The sequence below is a fragment of the Gorilla gorilla genome, chromosome 2 (assembly GCF_029281585.2).
Source record: "Gorilla gorilla gorilla isolate KB3781 chromosome 2, NHGRI_mGorGor1-v2.1_pri, whole genome shotgun sequence".
Taxonomy (NCBI): Eukaryota; Metazoa; Chordata; class Mammalia; order Primates; family Hominidae; genus Gorilla; species Gorilla gorilla.
Window position 1 is genome coordinate 130,167,187 of NC_086017.1, and position 26,676 is coordinate 130,193,862.

Sequence of the window (26,676 nt, forward strand, 5' to 3'; positions counted from 1 at the left end):
TTGCCAAAATGTTGGGGTGGGGAAGGGAGAAAGTAATCCTTAGACAGCACATCACAGAGTACTCTTACAAATCATCTCATTGTTCTTCAAAATCCTATGAAGTCGTGAGGCAGGTAATTATCACACATGCTGTATAATGAGGACACTGATGTTCCCTAAGGACACAAAGCTGGTAACACCAAATCTGTGGCCTTTACTACTACCTCCCTAGGATGCAAGCTCTATGTACACAGCATGCGTGTTTAAAGCTCTGGATGGGAATCAGAACTGTGTATTAGTCATGTGACCTTGCAGCATTCTCTTCATCTTTCTGAGCCTCAGCTTCCTCATCTGTAAAATGGGATCATAATACCTGTCTAACTTGCCTCATGGAGTGGGGATCTAACAAGACAATGGATGCAAAAACAGTGTGCTTTGAAAATAGTGGGTTGTTAAAGGAATATAAAGTATGATCAATCTCCCAGTGCAGTACTGAGGGATACAGGTTGAGAATAACTTTCTCTAAACAGAACTGTTGTTTTAGGACTGGATAAACTTGATACAGCCCACAACAATCCTACAACCCCCACCATTTCCCTACGAAGCCAAACCTATTTTCACACCCCCGTCCTGTGTAGGGTACACTCAGCTTTAAAGATAGGTAATCAGATTTCCAGCAAACAGAGAAATCCCTGGCCAGCTGCCTCTTCTCTCTGAAACCCTGAGCTGGAGTGAGCTTGAGTTGGGGGCTGTTGGTGAAATAGTTGCTGTGGGGCCCATACTTTAATCTTAAGAAATTGTGTTTGCCTGCTTATTTTAAAGGATGGTTAAGTACAAAAACCTCAAGTCTGTGCTATGCTTTTCCCATCACAGGGGCCACTAGAGGGGCCTCAGAGGGAAGGCTCTAGGGTTCCCCACCCTGCTTCAGCCAAAGAACTCTGCTTCTTTAGTGCTATTTGTTTTATGCTTTGGAGTGAAATTTATCTGAACAAAGCACTTCATGCTTAAAAAAATAAGTTGAAAACCACTGCTGCTTGAATCTGCAAATCAGCAAAACTTCTTTTGTGCCGCAGGTCACCCACCCAGCCAACCATTTATCCCCTATGTCCCTCCTGTCTTTGCTCTCCCTGACCTCACTAATACCTGCTTCCTGCAATCAGGCTTACTCCAGAAGCTTTCCTCTGGGCAGTCCAGGTGTTTTGTTTTGCGTAAGACATTTTGTAAATAGCCTGCAGAACACATACGCAAAGCCATGTGTATTTTTGTTTGATAAAAAATGCTCAGCACTAATATGTAATGTGATGTTTTATGTTTTGTATGGTATGTCACATTTCTATTTTCTTTTTTTTTTTTTTTGAGACGGAGTCTCGTTCTGTCGCCCAGGCTGGAGTGCAGTGGCGCGATCTCAGCTCACTGCAAGCTCCGCCTCCTGGGTTCACGCTATTCTCCTGGCTCAGCCTCCCGAGTAGCTGGCACTACAGGCGCCCACCACCACGTCCGGCTAATTTTTTGTATTTTTAGTAGAGACGGGGTTTCGCCGTGTTAGCCAGGATGGTCTCGATCTCCTGACCTCATGATTGCCCGCCTTGGCTCCCCAAAGTGCTGGGATTACAGGCGTGAGCCACTGCGCCTGGCCACATTTCTATTTTCAATAGAAGCAGTAAAGAAATAAGGCAGAATTGAAGTGCTGATATTAATGCCACTTAGTACCAGCATTTCTATGAATAGTTCTCAGCCCTCCTGCCACTATGGGTATAAATATTTTTTATGTGAACACTAACAACACAGAATAATTCCTACCACTACAGATGCATCTCAATTACTGTAGGAGGAAAGGGAAGAAAGAAGAAATGAGAGGGAAAAAGAAAGGAAGGAGGATAGGAAGAATGGAATTAGAAGCTGGTACAGAAAAGTACAAGGTCATTTAGAATTTTTGAAGTAGTTGACTAAGTGGAAGTACTACTGTGACATGGGGTAAGATTCTTCTCTAAGCCTCAGTTTGCTTATCTGGAAACTGAGGAATATGGAGATAAAAATATTTGCTTTGATAGGCCTAAAAGAGATATTGTGAGGACCAGTTGAAGTAGTGAATAGGAAAGGGACTTTAGTTAAAAAGGGAATTGCTGTTCTTTCAGCTGAAGAGTCCTGTCAATTTTTTCACTGTTTTTTAATAGATGGTCTGAAGGATTAGGATCTTTCCCTCTTTCTATTTAATTTTGGAGCATCACCCAGGGCAACATACTGAGACTTGGTCTGTACAAAAAAAAAAAAAAATTTACATTAGCTGGGCATGTTGGCTCATGCCTGTGTCCCCAGCTACTCAAGAGGCTGAAGTGGGAGGACTGCTTGAACCCAGGAAGTCGAGGCTGCAGTGAGCTATGATCGCACCACTGTACCCCAGCCTGGGTGAAAGATCGAGACCCTGTCTCAATAATACCCAGCAGTTTCTACAAAGTTTTCAAATGCTAGGTCTAATGGTTTTTCACTGGGTGACTTTCAGAATCGATTTAAGTTATCTCCATTTGAACTCTTGAAGGTGTAATAAGAATATTTCAAAGACGGCATTATTGACAGAGAGGTTGTGCTCTGATCTTTTTAAAAACGTCATCTAATAATTTGAGTATTGCCTTAAATATAATTTTTCTACCCAGTAGATGCAGGTCAGCTTGATTTTTCTTAAACCTCACCTTAGTTAGCAAGTTAAGGAGATACTTTACTTCCTGATTAATTTAATTCTGTTTCACAGCGCCTATAAGAAGGAACAGTTCTCTCTTTTCTTGGCTAGGGTAGAAATTCACAAATAATATACTTACTTACTTTACCTAGACTTTCTCTCTAAGACAGCTAGAACTTCTTTACTCTTGCATAATTCTAATTTAATACTGTAGAATTAGTCTCTCGCTTATAATTATTTTGAGTTAAACATTTAAATCTCTAAAAATTCAAAATCTAAGCTCTGGTAGTACAGAATGCAGTAATAATTCAATAAACAAATATTCCTGGGAAAAAATTGAGAAGGTGAAAACAAGCTAAGCTACATTCCAGTATTAGATGGACCTCTATCTCTTGGTCCAACAACCTGCCCATTTTTTTTTTACATACAGGTCAGATTGCTCCAAAAAAACAAAAAAAATGCCTTTTCAAAATAAGCAATGCTGCTGGTCTAGTCTATCTTGGGACTCATTGTTAAAAATTCTTCCCTTCTGCTGCCTTCTTTTGGGTAATACCAAACAAACATTAACAACTGTGGAACAGATGTTCTAACTAGTGAGGATTCCAAAGCTCGGCTCAAACGCATTTTCAACCAGAACAAGACACCAACCACAGAGATTAATCTTCTGGTATGGGTGCTATGAGATAAAAGCACCTTCTGGATTTCATCATATATTAAAAAAAAAAAAACTCTAGGGTTTTTTTTGTTTCTTTCTTTTTAGGGATGGGTTAGAAAATTTTTCTATTTTGTGAGCCCAAGTGTCATACAAATACTTATATTGGTGTTTTGATTTTAGACAAAGCAAAGATCATTGCTTTCTGTTCTGCTGTAATAACTTTTAAAAAGATAATTTCTCTGCCACCGTCTTTTATTTTTGTGGAAAATATTAAGAAACCATGGTACATTATAGCATAAGACATCTTAAGAAGATAACATTTCACTGCATTCCATAAGTTGCAGGATATCAAGCAAGGCAGTTCCCACCTTCCATCTAGACGCCAACACAGTCATATCCAACCAAAACATTTGCGCTCATTTCATTTAATCAACAAGAATCTGTAGATAACCAAACATTTTCCTAGTACTGAAGCATCATATCTCCTGGCTCTAACAGACTTTAATTTTAAAAGTCTAAAAAGAACCATGAGCGGTTCCCCCTCTTTCCCTATAATCTATTCCAGTGATTGGAAAACAGGGTGATGAGGTTGGTGAGATGGTCAAGTTGTTAGAGGAAGGCTGTGAATCCACGAATGTCCAGGGTCTGACCCTCAACCTAGTGACACCTCCCATTTCATTCCCAGTAAAACGTGTACAGCTTTCAATAGGTGAGGGAGGGACAATGATAAAAAGCCCACACAAGGTGAGATCAGCAAGGGATCTCCCCTGGCAGGGGAAGAATCAAGGGAGGGGAACTGGAATGACCCAAGATTTCCTTAAGCCCAGACCCACACCTCTCTGTGTATGGCTTGGTAAATTCTACATCTACCCCCCAGAGAGTCCTAGATTTCAATCCCAGAGCAAAAGCTTTGCCTTTTATCATAACACAGGTCCTCACCAGTTTATGCTACATTCCTTGTTCAAGGTATGGTATGTAGTATTACTTGAAGGATATTGCTGCATTCTCCATTCTAACAGATCCTCCCACAAGACTGAACAGTTCTCAAACTAGGGAAACTTGGTTTTATCAGTGTCTATTCTCTGCTGCTACATAAAGATCTCCAGGGATACAGGGCACTTAGACATGAGGCTTTCTTGATATTCTTCCCTTCCCTCCCTATAGAAGAGGAATAGGCCCCAAATAAGGGGCTACATGATCATTAGGCATTTTCCAACCCAAAATAAGCATACTCATCCTATTGCTAAGGTAAGATAATAATACTGGTATCAACAACCTTGGGCCAAATGTGAAGATGTTAAATTCATTTTGCACACCTATTCTTCAGGATTAAAAAATATTATCCTGATAAATACAGTAAACCCATTGTAAACAAAACTTTTCATGATGCAGTAACCTTATCCATTACTCCCTTACCTCCTATCTTAAATAATGTTTGAGTGTATTCTTCCCTTTGCCATTAAAAGTTCCATTACTTCTGCCCACAAACCAGCAAGTCCTCACCAATCAAGAATCAGCTGCGATCTCATCATTTTCTTTTTGTGTATTCTAAAACTCAGATGTTTTCTCTCCTCTGGCCTACTGTGGCATGCCCTTCCCTTTCACTAATATCTTGGACATTGATATGGTTTGGCTGTATCCCCACCCAAATCTCATCTTGAATTCCCACGTGTTGTGGGAGGGACCTGGTGGGAGGTAATTGAATCATGGGGCCAGGCCTTTCTCGGGCTGTTCTTGTGATAGTGAGTAAGTCTCACGAGATCTGATGGTTTTGAAAAACGGGAGTCTCCTTGCAAAAGCTCTCTCTTCTCTTGAGTGCCTTTAATCTTCCACCATGACTTGTGGCCTCCCCAGCCATGTGGAACTGCAAGTTCATTAAACCTCTTTCTTTTGTAAATTGCCCAGTCTCCAGTATGTCTTTATCAGCAGTGTGAAAACGAACTAATACAGACGTATAAACATTGACCCATCCTTTTTAACTTCCATATACCCTTTTTAGATTGCAGAAAAATCATTCAATTAGTGGAAAAATTGCTCAAGTAAATTTTATCATCTTTCACCCAGGCCCGGTGATTTCCTATTCAGCAGCAATTTCACATATATATATATAGTATATATATATACTATATATACTATATATATATAGTGTATATATACACTATATATAGTATATATATAGTATATATATACTATATATACTATATATACTATATATAGTATATATATTGTATATATACTATATATACTATATATAGTATATATATAGTATATATAGTATATATATACTATATATATAGTGTATATATTATATATACTATATATAGTATATATTATATATATATACTATATATAGTATATAGTATATATACTATATATATACTATATATAGTATATATATATATAATATATACTATATATAGTATATATATAGTATACACTATATATATACTATATATAGTATATACTATATATAGTATATATATACTATACACTATATATATACTATATATATAGTATATACTATATATATAGTATATATATACTATATATAGTATATAGTATATATATAGTATATATATACTATATATATAGTATATACTATATATAGTATATATATTATGTATATATAATTATATACTATATATAGTATATAATTATGTATATATAATTATATACTATATATAGTATATATATTATGTATATATAATTATATACTATATATGTAAAATTTTAAAATCAATGTTTTCATACTTTAATAATACATGCTTATCCTCATTGTGGAGAAATTGGGAAATACATAAATGTTTTAGAAAGAAAAAAATACTTGTATGTAATTCTATCACCCAAAGATGTAACATTTTGGTGGATTTCCTTCAAGTGTTTTTTTTCTATATACATTTTCATATTGTGATTACACTCTGTGTGTGTGTATATATATATTATATATATATATGATTTTGTATCTTGCTTTCTTATAACCGAAGTCTTTATTCAAGTTATAAAACCCTACATATAACATTTTAAGGCTCCGTAGGTTTTGTTTTGTTTTGAGACGGAGGCTCGCTCTGTTGCCCAGGCCGGAGTGCAGTGTCACGATCTCGGCTCATTGAAGCCTCTACCTCTCGGGCTCAAGTGATTTTCCTGCTTCAGCCTCCCAAGTAGCTGGAACTATAGGCGCACACCACCACGCCCAGCTAACTTTTTTTTGTATTTTTAGTGGAGACGGGGTTTCGCCATGTTGGCCAGGCTGGTCTTGAACTTCTGACCTCGGGTGATCTGCCCGCCTCAGCCTCTCAAAGTGCTGGGATTACAGGCGTGAGCCACCACGCCCGGCCCATAGTAGTTTATCATATAAATATGCCAGTTTATTCCCTGCCTCCATTACTGGACATTTATAGTTACGATTGTTTTAATTTTATGAACAAGCCCACAGTGAATATTGTGAGGCATATGGCTCTTTTGTTATGTAATATTTCTTTGGAATAAACTCCCAGAAGTAAAATTGCTGGATTAAAAGGTGTGTTATTAGTCAGAACTCTCTTGGTTGTGACTGAAGGAACTCAGACTGACATAAGAAAAAAAGTGGGGGTTAATTACTGATTCATAGAAGCAAACTTTGGCAAAGACAAGAAGGGAGCTGGCTTTAGGGAGCTGGGACCAGAGGCTGGAATTTTAACCTCCTGACTTTCTCCTTGTCTCTTGAATGGGGTAGTAGCATTTATCTTAGACATAAATGAAAATAGAGGTAACTCAAAGCGTCTAACCCACAGTGACAATTGCTGCTCTGTTTTTAGAGCCGGGATTTTGTTCGTGGACTTGCCTTGCCTGGTGGTTGAACTTTGCAGCCCCTTCCTCCTCCGGGCAGCTTCTCTCAGTGGCAGCTGTGTTCCCCATGGTTTGTCCTGGATGTCTCCCTTGTGCCATCCTTGCAAGCCCGCGGCCAGCGCCTCCACCCACGCTCCAGCCTTGCTCCCACTCCCACCGCTCTGCCACCTCCCACCTCAGCCTCCCACCTTGGTGTGGAGGGACCAGCGCCGAAGACAAAGGAATCTCTGACGAGAACCGGCCAGTCCGGGAGGGACGGCGGGGAAGGGGGTGCTGCTCTGGCGGAGCCCTCACTTCACTCGCTTCCCCTCGAGCGCCCCCCTAGGCTGGGGCCCGGCCGCTCTGGGCCTGCTCCTCCTCCCGCTCCTGTTGCGGGGCACCAGGTCAGACCCTACAGGGGGTTCCGCCAGGGGGAGGGGGAGAGGGGCTCCCTTCAAACTCGGCCCGGCCGCGGGGGTCCCGGGTGCCCTCTGCTGGGCTCCTTCCACGTCCTTGTCCCTCCTGAACTCCCGTTCCAACCCTGCCCCCGCCCCGCAGTAGGGAACGGACTCGCTTTTGCCCCGCCCCGGGGTCCGGGCGCCCGCCCGGCGCTTCAGCTTCAGCAACGTCAAGGCCACGTTCCCTCCGCTCCAGCTCGAAATACGGTGGCGCTGACTTTGCTCTGCGCGCCGCAGCTTCCTCCCGCTGCTCCGCCCAGTGGTTTCTGATCCCCTTTCGGCGCTGGGGACTCACACGCTGCGGCGACGGGAAAGCCCGCGCCCCCGGCCGCTTCCCGGAACGCCCTCGGGGACGGCTGAGTCACTTGGCGCCCGCCCGCGCGGCCACCGAGCCCAGAAGCGGGGAAACCCCAGGGACAGCCGCCGGCCCTGGGGGCAGCCAGCGCTCCAGGCCGCCCAGCACCTCAGGCCCGGATGGGCTTCTCGCGCCCCAGGGCTGCGGCCACACCCCGCCGGGCCAGACTCCGCGGGTAGAGAAAGGAGGTGCAACCCTGAGAGCCAAGACGTTGGGCTTGGCTTTGCTTTGCGTTTCTTTCCTTTTTTCTTTTGTTTCTTTTCTTTTTCTTTTTCTTTTTTTTTTAACCACATCCAGGAAGAGGAGAAACCTGTCTCATGACAGGAAACGAAGAGGGAGGATGCATCCGAACTGAGGGACATTGTTTCAGTTGCCTCACCTGACATACTGTCTCACCTGAGAGAGGGAGGCCGAAGAGGCAGCCAGTGGTGGCTGGAGCAAGCCCTGTCCTCGTTACCTGGGCTGTGGCTGAGCCCTGGGGCTCACCAGCTGTATGGCCCTGGGCAAGTCCTCGGAGCCTTAGGTTCTCTGCAAAATGGAGATGATGTTTAATAGAAAATGTTTCTATAACTTTTGTGGCTTACTTTTTGAAAAGCGAGGGAGGGACTTTTGTCCTTCCCTCCTCGCATCTCAGTCGCAGTGCTGGTTCACAATCAGGCTGTTAACGCGGTTTCCACATTTCCTGTCCTCCCCCTTCCCCTTTCCTGCTGGGAATAAGAAGGTGGGCCCCCAAGGAGACAGAGAGTACACTCGTGAATGAAAAAGAAAAGTCAGCACAAGGACCCTTTGCCGCGCAGATTTCTTTTTCCAGCTATCCTAAGCGGGGCTCTAGCCATCCCTGCCATCCCTGCTCTACACCGAAGGGGTGAAGTCCTGGGACTCTGTTATGCCCATCTGTATGTAATCCTAGGCAAGATTATTACAGTAGCGTTTTCCTCTTTTTAGAATATACCCTTGTCTAGCCCCTACCCCATCTTCAGGACAGTAAAGGTTCTCAACTCACTTCAAACCCTCCTAGCCGTCTAGAACAGTGGCTCACAACCGCAGACCCATAGGAAATGTAGGGCCATCTATGTAATAAATTTATCCGGCTGTATTATAACAATTTTAAGGTTACACTTGTCCTTTCTTGAACAGGACAATTCTTTATTCTAAGACTATATGCTTCATAGTTTTAGTTATTTTGAATTGTCCATTCTGTTATGAAATACGATAGTTATTGTTGGTTGATGTCCTCTCTCAGAAAAATAAAAAATTAGCAGTCCTAGGTAGATCCCCCAAAATCTTTTAAACTTGATCTGAGAAATCCAAAAAGCTTGGGTACCATTGCTGTATTCCACATGTGGTTCACATCAAGGTTCCTTGTCCCTCCCAAGGAGATTTGTAGCTATTAAAAGAAAGAAACAAACAAACATAAACAACAAAAACCCTTTCGAGAATCAGATCCTCAAAGAATGTTTAAGGATAGACGTGGAAAAGCAAAGAGTGGGGAGAAGAGTCTTTCTCTACTCTCAACCCCTAGCCCTTAGTGTAGGTGAAGGCAGCACAGTTGTATCTATTCTAACTGGTATTTAGTATTGAGCATAACTTTTAATGGACGACTCCTTTTAGTAAAACAGAGAACCAATTTTGAATAAGCCAGGGTCTCTTGGTCTTTCAGTTTGCAGATCAGCGGAATGGCTAAATGAAGGTGCTATACTTTACTTAAAAGGTGAAAATGTGGTCATTTGGGTAAGCAATAAGCAGTACTCCTCATGTCAATAGTGGCATAGTGTGGACTTATATGATGCCGTCTTAAATTAGGCCTCATTGGTTAATGTTTATTGAACACTCTCAGTGTGTTTGGTGCTAATTAAAATATCTTCAAGTCACAGAATCACTGCCTTCTAGTAACTAGTGATGCAGCAAGCTGTAACTGTTGAATCATACCTACCTATATCAACACAGATACTACACATGCATATTTATCTTTTTTGGATGCTAAGATAAAATTTTGCTTAAAATTCTTACTTAGTTGTGTGGGAAGTAGGGGAAAGGAAGATTTTTAAATTTGAAATGGTTGTCCTAGGATAGGAAACCATCGCAGCTGTCATGCACATTAATATTTTAGAAACACATTCACATATCATCTCTGTTGATCTTCCCAAGACGCTGTGACTCTACGGGCTGATTTCAGAGATGTTGTTGTTCCCCCTTTACAGGCAACATATTTTAGTGGCTTGCCCAAGGAGGCTTACCTAAGGCCACACTGCTGGGTCGGGAGTCTGCCCTGGGTCTGCCTCCTCCCACTCACACTGCTGCAGTCCTGTATTCTGGGAAGGCCTCTATGGGCCAGTCCCAGAGCCTTTGAACCAGGGGAGAAAGAGTGGAGGGGCAGCTAGCTTCTCCTAGTTCTGTATACCCAAGAATCCACCTGATGGGGGTGGCGGGGGTCGGGGGGGGAAGAGGGGGACTGAAATGACTTAGCCTGAAGGCAGGCTGTTTGACAGCTAGGACAAAACAGTGGCGAGAAGAAACTGAGGGAAAGGAGAGAGGAGCTACCAGTAATTTTCAAACTTTGCTTAATATTAGAATCACCTGGGAAGTTTTAAAAAATTTTTTTTGATGCCTAGCTGTCACCCATACTGATTAAATCAGAATCTCTGAAGGTGGAACTAGGCATTGGTATTTTTAAAAGCTTCCCAGGGCTGGGCACGGTGGCTCACGCCTGTAATCCCAGCATTTTGGGAGGCTGAGGCGGGTGGATCACCTAGGGTCAGGAGTTCAACACCACCCTGGCCAACATGGTGAAACCCGGTCTCTACTAAAAATGCAAAACATTAGCCGGGCGTGGTGGTGGGCGCCTGTAATCCCAGCTACTCAGGAGGCTGAGGCAGGAGAATCACTTGAACCCAGGAGGCGGAGGTTGCAGTGAGCTGAGATCATGTCATTGCACTCCAGCCTGGGCGACAAGAGCAAAACTCTGTCTCAAAAATAATAATAATAATAATAATAATAATAATAATAATAATAATAATAAAGATTCCCAGGGTTTTAGAGTGTGTAGGCACATTTGAAGACAAGTGGCCTACAGCAATTCTCAGATTTTTGTGTGCATTTTCAATCACCTGTGGATCTTGTTAAAATTAGGGTCTGGTACAGTCAGCTGAGAATGTGTCGTGCTACTGTACAGATCCAGAAAAAGGAAACACTGGGTGCTTGGTGGTCAGGAAGAGTTTTGTGAAGGAGAACAAGTCTGGGTGGGCTTTGGACATTGTGTAAGATCTAAAACTTAAGAAAGTATGAGAATAGCATTCCACTCTGGGAAATGAGACAGAGGCCTAGAAGTGGAAACGTCCAAGATATGTTTCAGGGGACCCTGCTGGTCCAGTATAACTGATGGGGAGAAGTTTTTCAGAGATCTGATCTTCCAAATTTAGCACTTGGCAGTTAACTAGCTATTGTTTTGGGTGCATTTGTGTTCTTCCCTCTTCAAGACCTTGGTGTTCAGAAACCTGTGTTTTAGTGTGTTTTGCCACACATGATGCTAAGCATTCAGCAGGTATTCAGAACATGACTGGGATCTTGCATTTGTATCTGCTATTCCCTTTATGTTCTGACAGATACTTACCCTGATCACTCACTGATTTCCTTTGTGGCTTAAAGCTCAATTTGTGTCATATGGGTTGGCTCACACCTGTAATCCTAGCACTTTAGGAGGCCAAGGCAGGTGGATCACTTGAGCTCACAAATTCAAGACCAGCCTGGGCAACATGGTGAAACCCTGTCTCTACGGAAAATACACAAAAAATTAGCCAGGCATGGTGGCACACGCCTGTAGTCTCAGTTACTCGGAGGCTGAGGTGGGAGGACGGCTTGGGTCCGGGAGACGGAGGTTGTAGTGAGGTGAGATGGCGCCACTGCACTCCAGCCTGGGCGATAGAGCCAGACCTTGTCTCAAAAACAGAAGCAAAACCAAAAACCACAGCAAAAAAAAACTCATGGTCACTTTCTCAGTGGGACTCCCTTTATTTAAATAGAATTTAAAGGGGCTTGACCACTCCATTTAAATTGCAACATCAGCCGGGCACAGTGGCTCACGCCTGTAATCCCAGCACTCTGGGAGGTTGAGGTGGGCGGATCACCTGAGGTCAGGGAGTTCGAGATCAGCCTGGCCAACATGGTGAAACCCCGTCTCTACTAAAAAATACAAAAATTAGCTGGGCATGGTGGCATGTGCCTGTAATCCCAGCTACTTGGGAGGCTGAGGCTGGAGAATCGCTTGAACCCAGGAGGCGGAGGTTGCAGTGAGCCGAGATCACGCCACTGTACTCCAGCCTGGGCAACACAGCGAGACAATGTCTCAAAAAAATAAATAAATAAAGTAAAATAAAATAAATTACAACATCCTCTTTCTCTTCCCCCACCTCTCCCACGCACTTCTTCCTGCTTTAGTCTTCCCTTTAGTGTTTGTCACCAGTTCATGTATATTTTATCTTGTGTATATTTACTTCTTTATCTTATTTACTCTCTGTCCCCTCCATTAAAAAGCAGGTCCACAGGAGCAGAGAATTTTGTTTGTGTTTGTTCACTGCGGTTTCCCCAGCGCCTAGAACAATATTGGATACGCCACAATTATTTGTTGAATGAATGAACAGTGCATATTGAATTGAATGCATATTACTTTTGGTGTTACCAGCACAAGTAAATTCAACATTCAGAGGCAGGAGAAACCAAAATAATCCATCTTGCTACTGTTTAATTTTAGAAGAGACACTTATAGCACTATTTGGTCATTAGATAGAAAAATTTTGAATAACATGTTCCAGAAAATAAATTGCCTTCCCAAGGATCAGAGAGTTGTTTTTAGATGTCTCATATTAGAAATCCAGGAAAAATGTTTGATTTAAAAAATCAGATTTAAAAAAAATTAGTTTAAGAAAACCTCATAAAGCTACCAATGATTAGCTTGATATTGAACTATTTTAAAATATAATTATGGCTCAAGTGAAGGGAAAGAGTAAATGCCACCAAGTATAGCAGATTACTTGCAAATGAGACATTAAGAGGGGGGAAAACCAAATCTAAGAAGACAGTTCTGATGGTAGATTAACTGGTGGATTGTGGAATTTGGGGTTGGAAGGGACTGTGAAGGTTGGAGGGTCCTGATGCTTGACTCTCTTGTCTCTGCATGGACATCTCCAGTGATGGGAAACTCCTACCTCACAAAGCAGACGATTCCATCTGTGAACAGTTCCAAATACTGGAGGGCCCTTCTTTCTTTTGAGCAGTTAGCAACATCCTTATACTGATTTTAGAGCTACCTGTTAGCTGCTATACTGGGGAATTTCATTCTTCTTCTGGACAGCATTTCAAACTTTGAAGATACCTATTGTATCCCTTTTCCTCCCTGCTCACCCAAACCCCTGTATATCACCAGAAACTCCACCTTTTTCTTTCTTTCTTTCTTTTTCTGAGACAGAGTCTCACTGTGTTGCCCAGGCTGGAGTGCAATGGTGCGATCTTGGCTCACTGCAACCTCCGCCTCCTGAGTTCAAGCGATTCTCCTGCCTCAGCCTCTGGAGTAGCTGGGACTACAGGCACGTGCCACCACGCACAGCTAACTTTTTGTATTTTTAATAAAGATGGGATTTCACCTTGTTGGCCAGGCCGGTCTCGAACTTGTGACCTTAGGTGATCCGCCCACCTCAGTCTCCCCTCCCAAAATGCTGGGATAACAGGTGTGAGTCACTACGCCTGGCCTCCAACTTTTCTTAAAGCCAAATAATCTCAGCTCCTCAATTTTTCTGCATAAGTTTAAGGTCCACTCACCTTCTGGGTCATACTCCTCTGAACATTTCAGATTCCTCTGAAACTCCAGTTTACCTATGCCCCTTATAAACTGTGTCCCCAAGAATGGGACATAATGTTCCAGGTGTGGACTGAGGAGTGCAGAGAGTAGCATTCTCCTCCCTCTTTCTAGACACTGTGCTTCTAATGCAGCCTTAGACACATCAATGTCTTTATCAGCCACATCACACTTTGGACATAGTGTGCTTCCTGTTGTCTGCCATAGCCAGGAGGACAATGAGTTGTGTTTTCAGAGATGAAAAAGTGATACTCAAAATGAAAAGCATATTATATGAAATTAAATATAAAATATTTATAAGATATTTTTAAGTTGAATGTGGTGTTTGCTTACTACTTTCTCAACTGTATTTATCATTAGAAAGATATGGGCTTTGGGATCAGACAGGCCTAGGAATGAAAACTGTCTTGACCCTTTCTAGTTATGCAGCCTCAAACTCTCTGTACTTCTGTGTTTTCATTTATTAAAGGAGATAATACCCACTTTCCAGGATTGTTGAGGAGAGGAAATGAAACCATGTAAGTAAATATGTGGCATACGATAAATGCTTTAAATAACTCCTAGGAAAATAATAGTCATTATTATGATTCTAAAAGGTAACTATTAGACAATTAAATCACCTATGTTGGAACCTCATGACATGATCATATAGCCATCTCATGTACCTTGGAAGGGACCTAAAAGTCGTATGGCAAGCCAGTCTGTCTGAGAATATAAGCGAGTCCAGTGTGCACAGTCCCCAAAGGCTATCCAGAACTAGAGAGTTTAGGGGTGCCTGCCACTTTGCTGCCTTCTAGATCATGGTGGCCAATGGCCACCAAGCTCATCTTTCTTCACGGTTTAGTCTCTTGAGCCACATGTCAATATAGCCTGCATCAAGTTACCTAGAATTGCCCAACATGCCATTTCATGACCAGAACTACACGCACATGCCACAAAAACACCACAGGCTCCTGGAAGTCCTCTGTAAAATCTTTGGAGCCTTTGTGAGTGGGAGCAGCTAAAAATGAAACATTCAGGAGGTATTGAAAATACCTAGAAAATATAGAATGCTTATTTCAATGGATCTATACCTGGCTGGGATCCTTTCTTTGTGAGCCTGCAGAAGTTCTGAAAAGAGAAGTTTCTCTTTCTAGTTTTCTCCCCTCCTCCTTTGCAAGGCCCCAAATCCAGCTATCCATAACCTCCTTCCACGGAGTCTCCAGTTATAAACAAAGGCCTCTCACAGGGCCTTCCCACCCCCAGCCAGCTGTATCCAGGGTTACAGTGGGGAACTTCGAAACAGGACTTGGCTCTCAAACAGAAGATGCCCTTCCTGCCCGCTCACAGAGCTCACGCTCATTCCACAGTGCCCAGTGAAAGGACAGACTGTTCTGTGACTGAACCATGAGCGTATTGAGAGGAGTCTGTCCGCAGTGTCCCCACCAAAGTGTTATCCAAGCCTCATTGTGTGAGTCCTCACTGGTGCTGAGAAACCTGGTAAATGAAGACCCTGTCTGGGTAAACAAACAAAGACGCTGAAGAAGTCAAAGTGGAGAAGAGAATGAGTCTGTGTCTATGCGGAGTGAGTTTCCACTATCATCAGTGACTCCATTTGCCAGTTGCTTCATAAAACCAACTAGTGTGATAGATATTTCCATTCAATCGTCTGATTGTTTGAACTGATCTAATCACCCCAATTAGTGTTGTGGAGAGAGCCTTCAGGAAAACAGCAAATGAGGCTCAAAGGCAGGAGCTGCAGTTGGGAGAATGTAGAGTGTGGGATTTGTGTATTTTCCCATGTGCCTCTTCATATCTTTAGTGAATCAATTCAGCTATCCTAGAGAACCCAGAGCTGCCCAAGCTGCAGAGGATGGCATGGCTAGATCTACCATTACAAAGCAGGGTGATGCCATCAGCTCAGTGTGAGGGCGTCATAGGAAAAACCAGCCATCTTGTATTCCATACCAACGGCATGATTATCCCATGACCCGATGGTCTGTGTTGCAGTGGCCAGGAAATCAGGCAGGGTGTGCATTCCTTTGCTGGGGTAAGAACCATGACTCCTGGCTCTCAGTGGCTTTGTTTGTTTTTAGGGTTGTTTTGTGGTTGTTTACAGTGTAGATGGTTTCTTTCCACCATCAATTAGTAAACTCTAGTTTTAGAACCATAAACCTGGATTTATTATTATGTTAGAGCTAATTTTCTGGTGAGCCTTAAGCAAGTCACCTCCCCTTGGAATCCCAGCTTCCTCATCTAAACAGTGAAGAAAATGGAGATTGTCTCCAAGTGACTGTCAGCTAGAGCCTTCTATGGTTCTGTGGGGAGGGCCCTTGTCCTCCTTTATCTCTTTATCATTTACCCATACCACTTACGAGAAACTATAACTAAATGGGCTTTGAAATGCTTTTAAGTAGACTGTTACATATACATATTATGCATAGGAACAGACCTGTTTTGTATATGTGCGATATATTTATAAAGTGTGTGCCTTTGGAAGCATTAAAAATAATCTCGGCTGTCAAACTCTTGCTTCACCAGGTTGCTTTCAAGCTGCTTTCCTCCTTATCAATGGCTCCTTCAGATCCACCACGCTGCACATTCTTCAGGAGGTGGCATGGCTAGTGGTGGGAGTGAGGTTGTTTATAATCTTTCAGATTAAAATGTCATTGGGTGCTTCTCTGAAACTGCTGACATGGTTCAAATGTCCACTTCTGATGGCCTGCCCTTGGTCAAATGAGTTCCAGGGGTGCTTGGCTAAGACCATAGGGTCCACAAATCCGCCCCAGGGTCCCCATGCTAAATAATAAAACATTGTTTCAGCCCTGAGTCACATTTCTGTAGCACTCCATGATTGAGATGAGATAACTAATGTAGTTTACATGGTTGTATTTGGGAAAAAAAGGCGATCAAAATCGGCCCTTTAATTACTTTTCTTCTGTGTGTATGTAGAGTGTATGTTCTGAACAATTTGAGAGAAAAGAATAAAAATGGAATAGGTTAAGTCAAGCCGTATTAATTACTTTTAGACTTTAAATTTAAAAATACTTTAAATTTTAGACAAAACAGTAAAAAATAAAACTCTGACTCCATGTTGGATTTTGAAAAGGAGTGAGGGAAGAAGGTGTATATATAGTACCTGCAAACGCTCATGAATATTCATGAGTCCTCGACTAGAATGAAAATCATCAAAAACATTCTGAATCTAATGACAAAAAGAAAACAGCTCCAAGAGCCCTAAATTCACTATTTCCTCTGGCTTTTAATGTATTCAGGCATAATCACCTCTTCAGCCATTTTGAGGGACTTGAGATTGATAAAATATGATTTAACAAGGACAAAACAATTTTAGCAGGATTATGAAAACCAGGGCTGTATTAAAGTTTGACTCAGAAGAAACCTCATAGGGCAGCTAATCCCAGCCCAACCCAGTATAGGAATCCTGGACCCAGGAGTCATCCAGCTTCTGCTCAGCTTCTGCAGTGCCTGGCTGCCTGCACCGCCTCACTACACGGCCCATTGCCTTAGGTGAAGAGCTCCACGGGACTGAGAGTCCTTTCTACTACTGAGCTGAACAGCACCTCTGTCATTTCTGTCTTTGGGTCCTGTTTTGCTTTCTAAGTCAGAAAGAATATGTTTCCACCTACTTCTGCTTGAAGCCCTTTAATTATTTTAAAAGTTATTACTTCGCCTTTAGATTTCTCTTTTCCAGGTTAAATCTGCCAGCTCCTTCAACCATTCTCCAAATGAGCTAGTGTTTAGGTCCTCTGGATTCCCTTTATCTTCCTCTGGATTCCTTGTTTTTTGGTTTTTTTGAGACAGAGTTTTGCTCGTCACCCAGGCTGGAGTACAATGGCATGATCTCAGCTCACTGCAACCTCTGTCTCCTAGGTTCAAATTATTCTCCTCTCTCAGCCTCCCAAGTGGCTGGGATTACAGGCGCCCGACACCATGCCCAGCTAATTTTTGTATTTTTAGTAGAGATGAGGTTTCATCATGTTGGCCAGGCTGGTCTTGAACTCCTGACCTCAGGTGATCCACCCACCTCGGCCTCCCAAAATGCTGGGATTACATAGGCAAGAGCCACCGCACCGGCCGGATTCCCTGTATTTTAAGATGTGCTTCTACAAGCTGTAGCCAATCCTCCAGATGTAGTCTCTCTGGAGCAGAGTGCACAGGGATCTTTCTCTCTCTCTCTCTCTTTCTCTCTCTCTCTTTCACACACACACACACGCATGCACGCACGACTTCCAGACCTGTAGTGGTACTCATTACTCATGCAGCCTGGCTGAGTGAGCCTTTTTTTGGCAGCTTTGCCCCGCTGCTCACTCATGTTGACAAGTAGCAGGCAATTGTCATGGTCTTTGTCCCTGACTTCCTGACAGTGCTAAGCAGAGGTCAAGGTACTTTCACAGTGATAATGAGAACTTCCATTTACTAGTCCCTCCTTTGTGCCAAGCACTGTACTTGAAGTATAGCAGATGTTATTTAATTCAACCTATTAGGTAGATACTGCTATCTTCATTTTCCAATTGAGAGCATCAAGGCTCAGTGAGGCTAAATAATTTGCCTAAAGTCATATAGAAGACTAGGGGCCAACTTGGATAAGAGCCCAGGCTCATCAGATTCCAGAGCCCATGCGTCACTATCACATTTTGCTGCCCTCATCAAAGGTGCTGTTTGTTCCATATGTTGGAAATACTGGACCCAAACAGCCCAACCCAGCATTCTGGTTTGAACCAGGCATATTTGTTGGAAAGAAATATTGCTCTTTCTTCTTCGAAAAGGGACTCCGAATTTTCATTAATATTAATTTTCCACTATGAACCTATTATCTGTGTATGTATCCTAACTTTTTGAGAAGATATTTATGTTTTCTAACTGTTGTACGTTTCTGGAAGGAGCCAAGGTTAGCAGCTCCCACTAGCATATTACTCACTGTGTAAAGGAGCATTTCTTTAGTATCTGAAGTTGTTCTGATTTTGCTGTAGTACTAGAATTTGTTCATTACGTTTACTCCAGCTATATTCTTTTTAAGAGTATTTCGTCTTTTCTGAGCTTTTTTCTTAATACGTGTGATAAATGTTTATTTTAGAAAGTCCTACTTTATTATCATATTAGAGAGAAGTCTAGCTTAGATTTGTGTAGCACTCCGCAGCCGTTATAATCCGTGCATCCCCACACTTTTCCTTCCCAACAGTTATTACCTCTATTGACAGGTGAGCTCAGGGAGGTGAAGTGACTTACCTAAAAATTCAGAGTCAGGAAGAGGCAGAACAGAAGCAGGATAGAACCTAGTTCCGACTCTCACCGTTTTATTCCTTTCTTTTCACCATGCTGCCTCTTGGTTCTGTGGGCTTTCAATTGTTACACCTCATTATGAGAAGTGTTTTATGACTGCTACTTTGTGAGAAGTTAAGTACTGAAGTAAAATTGAAATAAGCTGCCAGTCCTGCTCATTAAATGTGGTGGGAGGTTTAAATGACATTGCCTGCTTTATGTTTGGTCTTTGTTATCACCAACAGTCTCAGAGTCACTGATCAACCCTGGCACATGTGCACAGCATCTTGGAGAAGGATATGGCCCAGATGTGCCCTAGACAGTGCCTCAACTCCTTTAAAGACAAAGAAGACTGGAATATAGGCTCCTGGAGGGGGACTGATGCCCAGGGACCCCCTTCCCCCAGGCACAGTGAGACCTCTTGCCCTTCCAGCACCTTGCTGACCTCCCTTAGTGGTGTCCCTGATACTTCATCTCCCGGCTCCCCCTCATCTCCTGTTTGGCTTGCCGTCTTGGCCCCCACTCCAGCCCCCACCCTGTCCTTTTGGCCTGGCTCCTTGGCAGGGCTCCTGTCGGACCAGACACTTGCGTGACTGCTGGTGCCTTTGGCTGGGCTCCCTTATCCCTGAAGGCTCTCTTCCTGGCTTCAGACCCTCACTGGGAACCCAGATGCTACTTCTGGAAACATCCAAACAGTAGCTCTCAGCTCCCTGGTGAGATGCTCTTGACACAGGCCAAATTTCCCTGTGATTAGGGAGCTTCAGCCTTGGGGCTTTGTGGTCCCCTTGAAGTCATGCCTTCTGGGCCCATCTTCAGGTAGGGTGACCCATATAACTTATCATCCAAGTTGGGGCACCTTAAGAGTAGAAGGGAGTGCTGTTAATAATTTCATCTGCACGATAGGAATAAACAAGGACCATCCCTGGCCAGCAGGGATATGTTCCAGGTTGTAGTCAACCTGACTCTCCCATTGAACAACGAAGTCCACATTTATTGGAGGCTGACTCTGCACCAAGCACTGCACTAAGCACTTTACAAGCGTGCATTATTCATTTAATTCTTACAATAATCCTATACGTGTAATGTTGCCCTTATTTTACAAAGGAAGAAACTGAGGCCCAGAGAAGTTAAGTAATTTGCTTGAGGTCACATCAATTAAGTGGTAGGCCCTAGTCTGACTCTAAAGCCTTTACTTTTCAATCCTCCTTTTGGGTCCTGACCAGTAAGATAAAGGAATCAATAGAAATGAAACCCTTCAGTAGGGAGACAATGGAGATAGTCTCCAAATTAAACATGAGTTATGCTGTAGAAGAACACTTGTATGTTGATTGCTCAGAATTTGAAATTCATTTTCCCATGGGAAAAAAAAAAGATCTAAAATGGTGGTTAGGCTCCAAGCCCAGCCAACAAAAGTCTATGCAGACTATAATTTCACCGTGGCCTACTCCTCTATGTAATACTGAACTGGCATGGGAAGCAGAAGCCATAGATTTCTATCGTAGTTCTTTCACATACTGGCTATGTGACTTGAGACAAATTATTTAGTCTCTCTGAGCCTCAGCCTTATCATCAAAATTGAGATAATGTCTAGCTTCTAAAAAGTGCAAGAATCACAGGAGATAATGTACCTAAAGTCTTTTTAAAAATAGCACTTATCACACTGTAGGAACTGACCACCATTTATGACATTGCCAGGACGCAAGCCAAGTTTTGGAGAACCCTAACCCCAGTCCTCAAAGTGGAGACATAAACTCCTATGGGATGGATGGGGTAGTGGGAGGATGGATGACTAGGCCAGGGCAGGCCAGGGGACGTCTGTGGAAATGCGTTCTCCTTGGTGAAACCAGTGGCACTGTGAGAAACATAGAAAGAGAATGGCATCGGGGAGGAGAACACAGGCTTCCACAGGGATTTGGGGCCCAGTTAGGCGAAGAGGAGTATGCAGCAGCCACACAGCAGTGGGGGTCTGCACTCTGAGGAGGAGGGGCATTGGTCTGTGGCTGCAAGGTAAGATAGCCTTGGGGGCAGTGTCTCCACAGCTGTCAGGAGTTGTTCTGGTTTTGGGGTTGGAAAGAGCAACAGACATTTGTACCTAGGGATTGTTCATGGTTCATGAAGACAGCCACTCTGCAAATGGGCATCAACAGCTGCCCGAGTGCACAGGAAATCTAGATCCTGGGTTGAGTTTAAAAACGGATTCTGGCCAGTAGCGGTAGCTCAAGCCTGTAATCCCAGCACTTTGGGAGGCCAAGGTGGGCGGGTCACTTGAGGTCAAGAGGTCCAGACCAGCCTAGACATCATGGTGAAATCCCCTCTCTACTAAAAATACAAAAAAATTAGCTAGGCGTGGTGGCAGGTGCCTATAATCCCAGCTACTCTGGAGGATGAGGCAGGAGAATCGCTTGAACCTGGGAGGCGGAGGTAGCAGTGAGCCAAGTTCACGCCATTGCACTCCAGCCTGGGCGACAAGCGTGAAACTTGGTCTCAAAAAAACAAAACAGAAATACTGGTTCTGAGTAAGAAGTCTACAGAAGATTCATTTAACTATAAAAGGTTTTATTTCATATGAAATGGCTCTTGACTTCCTAAAATGGATGTCACCTTATTTTTTAAATTCTTAAAATTTCTTGTAAGTCCCAAATTAGACTTTTCTCTACATATAAGCAATTTACATCAGCCAGTCGCTAGATGGGTCATAGTGTAGATCTACACTGGCCACGTCAGCAGGGATGTACCATCATGCAGCAGCGGGAGAGGGACACCTTGCATACCCAAAATAAGGGGATGTGTCGTCAGCAGAAAAGTTAAAAACGACAATAAAACCAAGAGTGGGTTTTAATCACCAAGCACTGATAATTCTAATATTGACAGTGATAAAATATTCCTCCCCACAAAATCTTTTGTTGGTCTAAGTTCTAAACAATTGCTGCATTTACTGCTGGTTTTATTTTTAATTTTATTGAGATATAATTAACATACCACACAGCCACCTATTTAAAGTATACAAGTCAATAGTTTTAGTATAATCACAGAGCTATACAACAATGACCACAATCAATCTTAGAACATTTGCATCACCCTCAAAAGAAACCTTATACCCATTAATAGACATTTCCCATTCCCCCACCTTCCCACCTACTCCCCCAGCCCTAAGAAACCATGAATCTAGTTTTTATCTTTATAGATTTGTCTATGCTGGACACTTCATATGAATGGAATCATCTGGCTTTTTATTTCTGGCTTCTTACATTTACAATATTTTCAAGTGATATCCACGTTAAAGCTTATGTTAGTACTTTAAGTCCTTTTTATTACCTAATAATATTCTATTCTATGGATATACCACAGTTTATCCATTCATCAGTTGATGGACATTTGAGTTGTTTCCACTTTTTGGCTGTTGTGAATAATGGTGCTGTGTCCAGAATTGGTGAGCTCTTGGTCTTGCTCACTTCAAGAATGAAGCCGCCGACCCTAGCAGTGAGTGTTACAGTTCTTAGAGATGGTGTATCTGGAGTTTCTTCCTTCTGATGTTCGGACGTGTCCGGAGTTTCTTCCTTCTGGTGGGTTCGTGGTCTCGCAGACTTCAAGAGTGAAGCTGCAGACCTTTGCGTTAACTGTTACAGTTCATAAAGTTGGCGCACCCAGAGTTGTTCTTTCCTCCCAGTGGCTTCATGCTCTCGCTGACTTCAGGAGTGAAGCTGCAGACCTTCGTGGTCTCACTGACTTCAGCAGTGAAACTGCAGACCTTTGCGGTGAGTGTTACAGCTCATAAAGGTGGCACAGACCCAAAGAGTGACCAGCAGCAACATTTACTGCAAAGAGCGAAAGAACAAAGCTTCCACAATATTGATGGGACCCAACCGAGTGGCCACTGTTGGTGCCAGTGGCCTGCTTTTATTCCCTTATTTGGCCCCACCCACATGCTGCTGATTGGTCCATTTTACAGAGAGCTGATTGGTCCGTTTTACAGAGTGCAGATTGGTCCGTTTTACAGAGTGCAGATTGGTCCGTTTTTACCGAGTGATGATTGGTGTGTTTACAAACCTTTAGCTAGACACAGAGCACTGACTGGTGCATTTACAATCCTTTAGCTAGAGAGAAAAGTTCTCCAAGTGCCCTACCGGATTAGCTAGACACAGAGCACTGATTGGTGTGTTTACAAACCTTTAGCTAGACACAGAGTGCTGATTGGTGCATTTACAATCCTTTAGCTAGACAGAAAAGTTCTCCAAGTCCCTCCCCAACCCAGAAGCCCAGCCGGCTTCACCTCTCAGTGCTATGAACATTTGGGTACAAGTTTGTATGCAGATATATGTTTTTATTCATTTAAAGTCTATATATGCCTAGGGCTGGAATTGCAGGATCATAGGGTAACACTGTGACACTGTATTGACATTTTGAGGGACTGTGAGTTTTAATAATATGTATGCGAATATATTTAGTACATTAGTACACTTTTATTATTTATCCTTTAATAAACATGGATTAGTACATTTTCATTCCTTGTCCTTTAATAAATATTGTGTCAACATGGATGTTACTTGGAGAACTCCTACTCATAGTGACATCCATGACCAGGTAACACAAGGGTGTTACATGGATGTTACTCCTAGTTGAGTCCCAACTCATGTCCACGTAACACATGGACTCAACTAAGTGTTCATTTAACAATTAGCTCATACTCATTTAAGTAGTTTGACCTTGTTTCAGGTGCAGTGTGTGTTTCTATCTCCTGTGGTACTACATATTCCTGCATTTAATCGGTAGATGTGAAATAAACAAAAATAGCACAGCAAATACAGAAAGAATCAGAACTTAAGTCATTATATGGCCACTTGAGGTTTTTATTTGTGTTTTAAACTTAAAACAGTGACATAGGGCGCAGACTTCAAGGTATAATATTTTTGTCTCATAAGTACAAATTTTAGTTCATAAGTGACATATTTTACTGAATTTTAATATCTTTAAAGTAGAACTCTTTTTTTTCATTGAAGCTCAGAATTCAAAGCTAAAAAATAGAATTTTATTCAAGTTAAGCTTGGAAAGAGTTTTAGTTTTATTTTAAAACTAAAAAGCAAAATCAGAAAATACCAATGATTGCTGTTATTGCATTATACACTTATTACTGAACATAAATCCATTCTGTAGAGGAGAGTAGTATTAAAAATCACCTGTTCCAGATGTCAGATATGCTAGGCCTGCCACTGTGTATGAACTTGTACAAGATGACCAAGTTATTTAGGAAATATTTCTTGCATTGAGTAAGCTTAAATTGACAGAAGAAAATGGAAACAGATTGGCAGAGTGGAAGGAATTCCTGGCTAAGTTATATGTTTAGGTAGCAGTTCAGAGTCATGAATTACTTGGGTATATCAAGACTGAATGAGAAGTGGAAATTTGGGGAGTTTAAATAAGAGGGTAAACCTGGGCCTAGGTCTGGAGTAGGAAGCAATTTGAGATTCTCAAACAAGACAGCAACTTTGGTAGGGGAGAGCTGGAGTTTCATTATTTTGGCAGCAACACACAGCATGAGTGGGAACAACAGAAGACCACAATGAAAGGCGAATTATAAGGTTGGTCAATAATTTCAGGCATTAGCTAATGACATTCTCCTTGAGGGTAGCAGTTATGCAGAAGGAACAAATCAAAGAGATCTTATAAACAACACAGTAAAGATGTCTATTTTTCCCAAGCTGACTATAAGTTTAATGCAATTCTTATCAAAATCCCAGCAAGGTTTTTTTTTGTAGATATAGATAAGCTTATTCTAAAAAGGCCCTAAAATAGCTAGAACAGTCTTGAAAAAGAAAGATAAAGTGGGAAGAATCACTCTACCCAGTATTAAGGCCTAGTATATAGCTACAGTACAAAGGTGGTGTCTTATTAGCAGAAGAACACACAGATCAATGTAACAGAATAGAGAATCCATTAACTCCCCCGCACCCGCAGCATCTCCGACCCCACACAAGTACAACCAACCAACTTTTGACAGAGTTGCAGAAGCAATGCAATGAACGAAAAAGAGCATTTCCAAAAAATAGTGCTGGAACAACTAGACATTCCTAGGCCAAAAAAAAATGAACCTTAATGTACACTTTACACCTTATATAAAAGTTAGCTCAAAAGAGATCACAGACTTAAATATAAAATGCAAGACTATAAAACTGTTAGAAAAAAAAATTAAGGAAAATCCTTGGAATCTGGGCCCAAGCAAAGAGTTCTTAGACTTGACACCAAAAGCATGACCCACAAAGGGAAAAATTGATCAACTGGACCTCATCAATGTTAAAAATGCACTCTGCAAAAGACCTTGTTAAGAAGTGAAACAATCAGATAGCGAGAGGAAGAAAATAGGTGCAAACTGCACATCCAACAAAGCACTAGTATATGGGATATATTTAAAAACTTTCAAACCTCAGCAGTAAAAAACAAATAATCTAATTAGAAAATGTGCAAGACATAAGCAGACATTTTATCAAAGAAGATAGACAAATGGTAAGCACGCAAAAAGATGTTCATCATCATCAGCCACTAGGGAAATGCAAATTAAAACCACAATGAGACACATGTCATTTGGTCATTTCTGATTTGGCTGGGCCACACATTTATGGCACACACGAAGGGTCTAGTGTCTAGAAATTAATAATGTATCCAGTAAAAGAGCTTAGCTGATGCCAATGGCTGTCTCTTAAAGTGACTTGTTCCCTTCTCGTTTTGTCATCAAGTGTTCTAATGGTATTCCTAAATTTGAAGATCCACAAAGGTCTCCAGAGGTAGCTCTCCCAAATGCCACATATAAGTCCAGCAGGATTTAGTGACCAATTAGATATAGGAGTAGCTCAAGTGTCTTTGAAAATTAGCACCCTTTGACCTTATGTGGGGCAGAGCCTGGGCCACTTGCCAACTGTGTGATGTGACAAGACACGTATTTCTTTGAGATTCAGTTTCCTCCTCTTAAAAGGAGAATGACAGTTCTTCCCTTACAAGGTCTTGTAAGAATTAGATCAAACACCATGGATATGAGGTACCCAGCCTAGTGCGCAGTGTGGCTGTGGGTGCCGTTTCCATACACAAGCCAAGGCTGTGGTCTCCAGGAAAGATTTAAGTGAGTCTCTTTCCGGAGTGATTTAATTTTGTTGACCATGTGGCTGAGAATATCTGAAAAAAATCCCAAATCTATTATTCTGCCTTGCTCTTCTCTTAAGTATGCTAATGTTTGTCCGAACACATATCTTGTTTTTTTTCAAAACACAAGATCACTTTAACTATACCCGACTTCTTCCCGTGGTCATTCAGCTGGCCAGAGGAGCTGAGCAAATGCCTGCATGAGCTTTCCTTCAGTGTGTGCATGGGAAACATCATGGAATTTTTTTTCTCACCCAGCGGAGCCTGTACAGAGAAGGTACTCATAAATATTTGCTGAATGAAAAAAATGAACGAGTCTTGATGCTATAGAGGAGTTGGGAGTCAGGAGTCCCCATATATTCTCTTAGCCAGGAGGATATTTGGAGTCAAGGACAGCAGATAGTCAGGGAGGTAGGGCACATAGTTTAGTCTAGGTAGAGTTAGACAGATGGTCATAAAGGGGTGGGGAGGAGAGGGTGCATCCAACTGAGGAAGCCTGGAAAAGCTTCAGTGAGG

At 42.2% G+C, this 26,676-nt stretch overlaps 1 protein-coding gene across 1 annotated transcript in view; it reads left to right on the top strand.

Moving 5' to 3' along the window:
* ARHGAP31 (Rho GTPase activating protein 31) overlaps positions 1 to 26,676 on the top strand; it is a 125,281-nt gene that overhangs the window by 22,224 nt on the left and 76,381 nt on the right. The window lies entirely within an intron of this gene.